We start from the raw sequence: 7,408 nt of genomic DNA on the forward strand, positions 1-7,408 counted from the left end.
AACAGTTGAGAACTACTACGAAGGGTAACTAAGAAACTACTAACTATATTACAGGTTTTTAAAGTTCACAAGAACAGAAAACAAAACAACACTAGCCAAAAGCAGCAGATGTTCCATCACCAGCACTGGCAGCAAGAAGCAACTGAGGGTGGGGGGAGCCAATGGTACCCCTTATATCATGCCATGCGGGCGCCACTCCAGGGGGCCCCAGAGCTGGCCCCCTACGGATACTGCTGAAGGAAAAACTTCTGGCACTGGTGCATGTGGTGAGCACACACCTAATATGGAATAGACATAAGCAAGCAATCAAAGAAGAACTAACTTTTTATTCCTAACCTTTATTTCCTATGTTTTAACCACTTACTGATCCATGAGAGGACCTTCCGTCTTATCCCATGGTTGGCTACTTTGCTTACAAGCCTTTCATGTGGGACCTTGTCCCAGGGTTTCTGAAAGTCCAAGTACACCATAGCAATTGGATCAGCCTTGCCCATATGCTTGTTGACATCCTCAAAGAATTCTAATAGATTGGTGAGGCATGATTTCCCTTTACAAAAGCTGTGTTGACTCTTCCCCAACATACCGTGTTCATTTTTGTGTCTGATAATTCTCTTCTTTACTGTTATTTCAACCAATCTGCGTGGTACTGAATTTTGGCTTACTGGTCTGTAATTGCCAGGATCACCTCTGGATCCCTTTAAAAAAAAATTGGCATTACATTAGCTATCCTCCAGTCATCTGGTACAGAGGCTGATTTAAGCAATTGCAGAACTATTAACTGTGGTATATAAACTATTTCATAGCTGAGTTCCTTCAGAACTCTTCGGTGAATACCGACCATTTGGTCCTGATGTCTTATTACTGTTTATTAGTCTGTTCCAAGACCTCCTCTACTGATACCTCAATCAGAGAGTTCCTCAGAGCTGTCATGTAAAAAGAATGGCTCAGGTGTGGGAATCTCCCTCACATCGCTTGAAGTGAAGACCAAAGCAAAGAATTTATTTAGCTTTTCTGCATTCGTCTTGTTTTCCTTGAGTGTTCCTTTAGCAGCTTGATCATCCAGTGGCCCAACTGATTGTTTAGCAGTCTTCCTGGTTCTGATATACTTATAAAAACGAACAGCAATTTTTAGTCTTTTGCTAGTTGCTCTTCAAATTCCTTTTTTTTTTTTCGCCTGCCTAATTATACTTTTACACTTGACTTGCCAGAGTTATTCTCCTATTTCCCTCAGTAGGATTTGACTTCCAATTTTTAAAGGATGCCTTTTTGATTCTAATCACCTCTTTTATTTTGCTGGTTAGCCATGGTGACATTTTTTGGTCCTCTTATTCCCCTCCCCCCCTTTCTAAATCTGGGGTATACATGTAGTTTGAGCATCTATTATGGTGTTTTTAAAAAGTTTTCATACAGCTTTGAGGCATTTCACTCTTGTGACTGTTCCTTTTAATTTCCTTTTAACAAGCTTCTTCATTTTTCTGTATTTCCCCTTTTTTGAAGTTAAATGCTACTGTGGTGGGATTTCCATGCATTTCCCCACCCTTCAAGGATGTTATATTGAATTACATTATGGTTGCTATTACTGAGCTGTTCAGCTATATTCACCTCTTGGATCAGATCCTGTGCTCCACTTAGGACTGACTCAAGCATTTGTCAGCACAGACACTACAGAGATACGTTACTAGACAGATGCAAGGAAGTTTATGCTGACTACAGAAATGCATATAGAAATTAAATACAGATATAACATAATGTGTTATACTTTATGGAATCTTCCATCTGAGGAGCTAAAGTGTTTTACAAACTCTAATGCTATCATCTTCCCAGAGAGTTTAGAAGCTGTCTCTATTTTACAGATGAGGAAACTGAGGGACAGAGAGGTTAAGACCAGCACTTTCCAAAGCAGTCTCTAATTTTGGGTGCTCTGCTTTAGCCACAAAGGCTAGGATTTTCAGAGGTGCTCAACACAAGTCCAACTGAAGTCAATGGAAACTGCCTGTGCTTTGAACCTCTGAAAAATCAGGCCCTAGTCATCTACAGCTGGGCTCCCAATTTATGACACCCAACTCTAGTGGCCACTTTTGAAAGTGTCTCTTAGTGACTTGCTGATGTCACGAGGCAAAGGAAATGGTGTCTCACTAATCTCTTAGAATTCTTTGAGCATGTCAAACTAGTGGATGAAGGAAAACCAGTTGACAATTTATTTGGACTTCCAAAAAGCCCTTAACAAGGTCCCACAAAACAGGCTGCTAAAGAAATTTAGCTGGCAAGGGGTGAGGGGCATAATATTGTCATGGATCAAAACCTAGCTAGGAGACAGAAAGCAAGTAGGATTAAATGATATCATCATGGCAAAAGGTTAACAGCAGTGCATCATTGTTGTATGTCAGGTACCATGTTGTTTAATATATTAATGATATGGAAAGGGGGTGAGCAGTGAGGTAGCTAAACTTGCAGATTACCCAAAGTTACAGTATTTTCAATAAGGGTCCAAAAATCATAAATCAGACCCCAAAAACCATGAGATTGGCCCCCAAGTTATGAGATCTACAAAAAAAATTATATTGTGTTTTTGGTCTTTTTGATTACTGAACTCTCTCTCCACTAAAGGATTTGACTAAAGGGGTGTCTGACAAGTTATTTAGGTGGGTCAAGACAAGATAAACGCCTCTGCAGTTAAGTTGTGCTCATGAATACCCATGTTTGTAGTGGAGAGGCACACTTCATATGACTGGTGGTCAGCCTTCTGGCTCAGTTGATTTTGGTCATTATCACATTTCACACTCACTAAGAGTGCCAAGAAAAGGAGGCAGAGCAAGGCCGCTGACAGAGAAACACCTGAGGCTAAAAGCTTTGGTTCATCAGCCAGTATGGAATCCCCATCATTGGAGATTTTTAAGAACAGGTTAGACAAAAACTTGTCAGGGATGATCTAGGTTGACTTGGGTCCTGCCTCAACAGAGGAGGATGGACTAGATGACCTCTTGAGGTCCCTTCAAGCCCTATGTTTCTATTATTCTAATCTAAAGAGGGTCTATCTGCTGAGTACAAGAGGAGAACTGAGCACTCTCCAGCTAACCAGCTCCCTTTAGAGAGGGAATTACATAACAAAAGTTTTTATTTTTCCTGTTTCCATATGCTGACAGAAGTGTATAACACCCACTGTCTGGGCTGGTCTTGAGTACAGTGAAGAAACCTATTTCCAGAAAAAAGGAATGGGTGTTTGCCTTAGTGGAATTTCTGCAATACCACTTTCCACAGCCTTCTCAATCTGCCCTTCACACTCACCACTCTGGTTAAAATCTGATGTAAAGAGCTGCACAAAGGGAACCATTTGCAGTACACAACGACTTTTATTCATCTTAAAAAACCTGTGGACAATTCAGAATATTCTTGAGCACCATCTACTGACACATTACCTATTTACATGTATTACAGCAGAGCAGGAGCTCTGCTCAAGTTCAAGTTGAGGTATTGCTTTCTGTTTAAAGGTTGACTATTCTAAATTCTCTAAAATCTGCACACTTACTTGGAATGTCTTGAAATTTGCTGTGGCTCCTGGAGTAGGGTTGTTAGTACAAATCTGGGGTCATTTGAGCAAGGTATTTCCAAGATACACTCTCCTAAAAACAGCATTTTACAGAACTACCTCATTCTTTCATACATTTTTTGGCACATACCTGGGTTTGGAACTATGGCTCTAATTGTTCCTCAACTCTTGAAACTAGGCAATACAGTTAAGCTACACAACTGTGCAATGCAACCTTAATGCTGCCCTCTTTGAGCAGGCCCCAATACCCTCATGACACACATACTGTCACAATGTTCTTGCAGATACTACAGAACATTAAATAAATAGGGAACATGAGCACTGTAGGACACCTAACACCTTTAATTTGGCAAGGCAAAACTTGTGTTTAGGTCAGGTGTACTCAACAGAAGCCACTTACCCCTACTCTACACTCAGGGTGGCTACTCAACAGAAAAGCTCACACTTGTTAAATTGTATAACCTCTTCATCCCCTTTTACAATTCTTCACCATTCCCATCTTTGATGTCCCATGGTAGTTTGTTAGCCTTTGCGTCACCCTTACTGAACCATTCCCAGTGGCTATTACCAACTCCAGAAGGGCAAAATTAAGGTTTCCTGGTTTTCAGAGCTCCAAGTTTAACTAAAGTCGACATTTTGGAATGATGAAATATCTCTAGGCAATCTCAAATCTGCGTTAACTAAGTTTTTGTCGGTGAATACAGACGCAGGACTCTTCCCTATCAACTCTGCCCTAACTCTAATCTTAGAAGTCTTCTTGCTTCTTTCCAAACAATGTTGAAAAATGAGGCGTTTTTCTCATGAAGACAAATGTTTAAATCAAAAGCAATTAAAACTAGGGTTTTGGAGACACTGATTTTATCATCCATTCCCTCTCAAAAACTGCCATATGTACAGAGGTACACACTACACAAGTATGTTTAATTTCATTTCCCAGTGGACACACATGGAAAACTAACCACTGCTGGAAAGCTCAGCAGTCAGGCCAAGCACTGATTTACTATAGAGACTAAATCACAGCACCCTCTCGCCCATAAAAGTGATCCTCTCCAGGACTGAGGGAAGTTGGCAAGGCACTGAGGGAATACCATGCAGTCAATATTGTTCTTGTTCTGTGGATAGGCTCAGGATGTCACCCTTTACAGCTTTCAATCCGGCACCTTTCACAAGCATTTAATACACTGACAGAATGAGTTCTGAGTCTCACAAATCTAGTACAAGTACCTCAGTTTCACTTCACTTGTTATATCTCGTTTACAGAACAGTCAGACTTCAAATATTGTAGAAACAGGCAGAGCATGGAGAAGGGCTGTTTTCAAGTATTCCCAATGATCTGGATGAAGCTTTCATTGGCTATATTATAAAAGCAAATACTCTCCTAATCAAACCCATGACGAGGACCATCTTCCTCTAGTAAGTTCCTTCCATTAAGGTTTTGAAATTAGAAATACAGCCTGCATCTACAGCTGCATGAATGTGAAAGCATTTTGATGGGTTGCAAAATACTCTTCACTTGGAGTAAATTATTAATTTTTTCCTTGGAACTACTCACAGGTTGTATGCATTGTATTACATTACAGATACATCTGTCTTTTCTAATCACGCTCTTAAACAGTGATGCATATCCTAAAAACATGACTTTTTGGTCTTGTAATAACAACTAGCAAAGGAGATTTTTTTAAAGAAGCTACCCATCTTGTGTCAGATCTGAAATCATTAGCTGGATAGAAAAAAAAGTGTGTACCAGATGCTATAAGATGTATTTTTAAATGTGTATATTAAATTTCTTTTTTTTTTAAATTTGTAGAACGCACATGAATTCTCCCCAAATAAATATTTCAGTATCGCTAGATTAGTTTAGCAGACTCAAGAATCACATAGGCCAGAAAAGATAAGCGTCCTTTTAGGAAACCATGCAGTTTCATCACCCCTACCCCCTCCACATACAAAATAGCTGGCCCTCATTGTTGTTGATCAACATTCTCAACCTCGCTAAGTCGCATTCTTGCCAATTTGTGGCTTGGACTCCTTAAAATGTTTCTCTGTAACTATTAGTACTCCAAAACATTCACTGTCTGTTCTATTGTGTTCTACAGTACCTTGCTTGTAACTTTTACCAAAAACCATAAAAATAGGATCTCAGAAAACACAAAGAAAAATGCAATCAAATCAGCTGAAGGTCAGCACTAAACATTTCTTTTAAAACAGGGGTTTAAGTTCCAATTGCAGGTTGGATTTCTCCAGAGCAACTGTTCAGTAGAAAAAGGACATTAGAAATATATGTGTGGGGGCTCTCTTGTGCAGGGTCACACTGTTTCTTCCTGGGACCCTTCCTGTTCAAGGTGTATTTGAGGTCACTAAAGGAGATTTTGAGACATTTAGGGTTGTAGTGAAATCTTAATGTAGATGGTACTCTATATACTCTATAGTCTCTATATTCTCTGTAGTCTCTTTGCTTTCCTAATATCTGGCAGGAGATTGAGGCTTGGATGAGAACAAACTGTCTGGGGCACAATCCAGAAAAGATAAAAGGATGTTGGCTGGTTGTGACAGTATGTGGCAGAGGCTTTGTCAACAGACGGCAATCTTGAAGTCCTACTGGATACATCACTGTTGCTAGGATCTTAGATAAAAGTTGTGGCCTGGAGTTCATTTCTTCATCTGTGGTTGACCAAGAAATGGCAGCCTTCTCGTACAATATCAGGGTTGGAAGGGACCTCAGGAAGTCATCTAGTCCAACCCCCTGCTCAAAAGCAGGACCAATCCCCAGTTTTTGCACCAGATCCCTAAATGGCCCCCTCAAGAGTTGACCTCACAAGCCTGGGTTTAGCAGGCCAATGCTCAAACCACTAAGCTATTCCCCCCAGCCATGCACCCCTCTCTCAAACCTCTATCACTTCCAGATTAGACTATGGCAATGTGCTTTACTTTAGGCTATCCTTCAAGACCACTGAAGAACTTCTTGATAGTGCTATATGATGCAGGGACTTAGTTTAGAAGTTGCCTGTTGCAACTGCAGAAGTCAGCTAGGGGTACTTTGGTCTTCAATTCCCAGGGTTCTTCTCTTGAAGGCTTGTAGCTGGGCAGTCTTAAAAGACAGATCCTTAGCTGTTGAATTTGGTCCTTGTTGTGGTCTGTCAGCCCAGCTTTTGCAACTTGAGAACAGAAGGTAGGGTTCATCAGTTTATACAGGCGTTTTCCCAAGTATCAATGTTTCAGTCAGGATTTTTTCCCCTAAGCAGCAGATGTGATGGCTATAAAGTTGAATATTTTATTGTTTATTATCAGCAAACATGAATATAGTTTTAAATTTAGCAAGGTGATGAGTGCCAAGTTGGCTCATATGTAAATAGCCTGTAGCTGGATTTGAGGGTTGATGAAAATGAGACATACAGATCAATTTATTTTTTCTGGACTTATGAAGGCAGACCTTCAGGGACCATGTCACTGATTACATATATTTTACACCACAAGGGACTTGATAATTCACTGCAAGGACTGCTGCTGACACTTAATATTGCCAAAACTCTTCTACTCCCAATATGTGGCTGCAGAGAAGCACTTGTGACTTCTCGTCAGTTAGGACTAGTGGTGTACAAGATGCTTTTCTTCACTTCCATTCTTTGGAAAGGCTGTATCTTTTCTTCTTTGGCCACAAGAAAACCCAATTATTATCCTTTCACCACCACTCCACACATCCCAGCTGCATGAAGGCACCAAGAGGATCTCTCCAGTCTCTAGGACTATGGTGGTTTCTTTGGCAGGATCTATATCTTATGCACCTGCAACCAGGAAAGTCACGCTGACTGTTGCAGCAGGATGTGTCCTAATCTTCTACTGGTGCGGGAGCACTGTGAAGAG

The sequence above is a fragment of the Caretta caretta genome, chromosome 6, assembly GCF_965140235.1.
Source record: "Caretta caretta isolate rCarCar2 chromosome 6, rCarCar1.hap1, whole genome shotgun sequence".
NCBI lineage: Eukaryota > Metazoa > Chordata > Testudines > Cheloniidae > Caretta > Caretta caretta.